The sequence below is a fragment of the Cricetulus griseus genome, chromosome 4, assembly GCF_003668045.3.
Source record: "Cricetulus griseus strain 17A/GY chromosome 4, alternate assembly CriGri-PICRH-1.0, whole genome shotgun sequence".
Lineage (NCBI taxonomy): Eukaryota > Metazoa > Chordata > Mammalia > Rodentia > Cricetidae > Cricetulus > Cricetulus griseus.
The window spans coordinates 181,002,324-181,005,857 of NC_048597.1; positions in this window are offsets into that span (position 1 = coordinate 181,002,324).

A 3,534-nucleotide genomic window follows, 5' to 3' on the forward strand; every position below is an offset into this window, starting at 1 on the left:
TTCTACCCTCCCCTTTACATTTTGATGGATCGCAGTGCCCTTGGCTTCCGTTGGTGTCTAGCCAAGCTCCACCTTAGTTTCCTGCATCCTCTTTTAGACTCTGCATCAGTTCTGGTCTTGTGAGTAACAAAATAGGGCTCCACTCTTCCCTGCCCTCCCTGCCCACCCTATGGATGGTGATAGCATGTATCTCCAGGATATGTTCCTGTCTCTAGTTATCTACCTATATTCACACAGGTACATCACATATTACTAGGAATTTAGTACATTAAGGGTATTTAACAGATCTCTGCTGTTATTTTTAATAATTCTGTGTCCACTGGGCATGGTGGCACAAGCCTTTAATCTCAACACCTAGGAGACAGAGGCCGGTGAATCTCTGTGAATTCAAGGCCAGCCTGGTCTACGTAGTGAATTCCAAGACAGCCAAGACTATGTAGAGAGACTCTGTCTCTAACAATAATAATAATAATAGTAATAAATCTTTATCCTACTTCATTTGGCTTAAAAAACATTGCTTAATCACAGATACACATTTAAACAATATAGTGTCTAAAACCATGTTGGAGGTTCTATAGTCCAAAGAGTTTGAACTAAAGCATTAACTTTTTTTGTACTTAGTAAGTCCTTGGTTTCCAATGGGAATGAGTTCCAGAGAGCCCTTTCCATGGGTAACAAAACCTGAAGATGCTCAAATCCTGTCTTTAAAATGACAAAGGAGAGCACTGTAGACTAGACCCAGAGACAGAACAGAGTGGACCAAAGAAGTGCAGAGTCATTGGGCAGGCATTGATGAGGGCATGGAGACAGATTTACATGTGAGGATTCTAGGCCACCACAGGTTACCCTGAGAACCAGTCTGTGGTTCTGGGTTAGGAAGTCTAACTGATACATTAACACTAGCCCAGATCTTTGACCACACTGAGATACCTAGTTTTCCCCAAAGCATAGTGAAGTCATGCTGGTCAACTAGGATTTAGGTTCCTACACAGCCAAGCCTGTGCGATGCTGTAGGACAGATTACATATGCATATAGTGTAGCCACTCTGGAAGGTGACATTCCCAGTGAGGGGTTTTCTGGCTTCTGGATGTAGACACTTGTGTGGTCACTAATGCAACTATAGCCTCAGCCCCAAGTCTGAGGTTGGAGTACCATTCTGATCCACGAGCACATCAACCTACCTGGTAGTTCCTATAACCAGAACTCCCTCAAAGGACCCAGTGATAGACTATCTGGGGTTCATTTCCCTGCCATGTCTGATACTTTTGACTCCAGAATGAGGTCAGTGCCTGGAAACAAATGGGAGAAACAGAAAGAGCTATGGGAAGCCATTATATGATGTTGGTGGATCCCAACCTTGTCTACCACTGAAGTTGGGGGCAGATGCTGTTGTCGTGAACACAGTGTTTGAAACTATAGTTGTCGATGCTGAGATCTTCCAGTCTTTTGTTCATCATAAATAAGGTCATCACTGATTATAAAAACCTGGAGAAAGCCAAAGGAAGAAATCCTAGAGGCTGGGGAACAGCCTGGGTTGAAACTGGACCCATTTGTTTCCATTCTAGTGGCTAGCATTCCACCCCTGACAATGCCAGTTGACCAGCCAGGAGTGGCCCCATGCTTCATTGATGGCATCCAAGTAGCTACTGCCTACTCTGGTCCCTTGCTAGACTCACACTCTCAGTCAGTAACATAAAAGAAAGAAGAACCTGTCTTTACCACTCTACTTTCTTTCAACAGATGACTTTGGTGCTAGATCCCCTTGTTCAGTTGCCTTCTTTAGAGCTGGTGTCTGTACCCTATGATCCATGTACACATTTTGACTTCAAACGGTGTCTTGTTCTAACTTTGTAAGATGGTGTCCTTGATCTCCCGGGGTTCAGCGCTGCTTCATCTGAGGCACTGAAGGCTGAACAAAGACTAGCTCAATCCCACTTGGATGTCATTTAACACCATGTCTTGAAACTAGAGAAATGAAAATGAAATTAAATAAAAATGGTGTGATATTTGCATTTGTAAGGTGAACACCCTGTAAGTAGTTGTCATAGTGTTTTGTTAAGGAAGAATGTACATGTTCAATACAGACATGTGATTCATTTTTAAAGGTTTTCAGTGAGCAGATGTTTGAACACCTGGATATGGAATTCATGTAGGTGAAGGGTCAATTATCTTTACTAACACAAAGGATGCTCTTTCCTGTGGTTTGAGCAGAAAAGGAACCCAAAAAAGAGGAAGACTAATTATACTTTTAAAAAAACTGATCTATTGATCTATTTGTTATGATAGAGTTTAATTATTCAAAGCACTTTCACTTAGAAAAATACCTGGCCTTTTCAACGAATAAATAACACTTGTTTCTATGCAACAGTGTGAATGTGTATGTACAAGTTCACTACACCTAAATGTATTACACAGTGCACATTAAGGATGTATGTTTAAAGCTACAGGAGAATATGATGCTTTTTTCCCCACTCCAAGTCCATGGTTTCCAGTACCCACCACAGTCCATTCCATCCAAGTCGGTTCCTTCATATGGAGGCACTTCTTAGGAGTCCCACACTGGCCAGGGGCAGGGCTTTATGAAGAAGACTTTGCAGATCCTAGTCTGAGTGAAGCCTGGCACACATGCATAGTACCATAGATAAAGATACAATACAAACAATACAAGGGTTATGGGACTAAATGTACCAGTTCTACCCTACCCATAAACTTCATGCCACCCATTATCTTGTTATATTCACTTGCCCAGCATACACTTGTGTTCTTCATAAACTCTAGATGTATACACCCTGCCTTAATGGTCTAATCATAAATTACCAGTAGAGAATCAACCTCAGGTAAGATTTTTGCCATATTTTACATTTCCTAATTTTGCAGTGTTTTCTTTGTCAGCAGAGAATGCTGGGGTGCTCTCATCTGTCCTTTATCTAGAGATGTTTTTCTTAATAATTGGGCTTTCTTATGTATGCATACAATTCCATTAGAAAGATTTGAATGGTGATAAGATGGCTCAGTGGGTGAAGGTGCTTGCTGTGTAAGCCTGGAGACCTGAGTTTAATCCCTGAACCCAATGAAAAGGTGCAAAGAAGTTGGGCGTTGGTGGCACACACCTTTAATCCCAGCACTCCGGAGGCAGAGGCAGGTGGATCTCTGTGAGTTCTAGGCCAGCTTGGTCTCCAGAGTGAATGCCAGGATAGGCTCCAAAGCTACACAGAGAAACCCTGTCTTGAAAATCAAAAAACAAAACAAAACAAAAAGGTGCAAAGAGAGAACTGACACTACATAGTTGTCCCCTGACCACCACATATGTGGCTTGCACACCCATACACACACCTTACACTCCCACACATAATAATGATAAATTTGTTATGGTTTTTGAAACAGTGTTTGTGTAGCAGCTCTGGCTGCCCTGGAACTTGCTCTGTAGACAAGGCTGGCCTCGAACTCACAGAGATCCATCTTCCTCTGCTTCCTTAGTGCTGGGATTAAAGGAATGCATCACCACCACCTAGTTATAATTTTTTTTTTAGTAT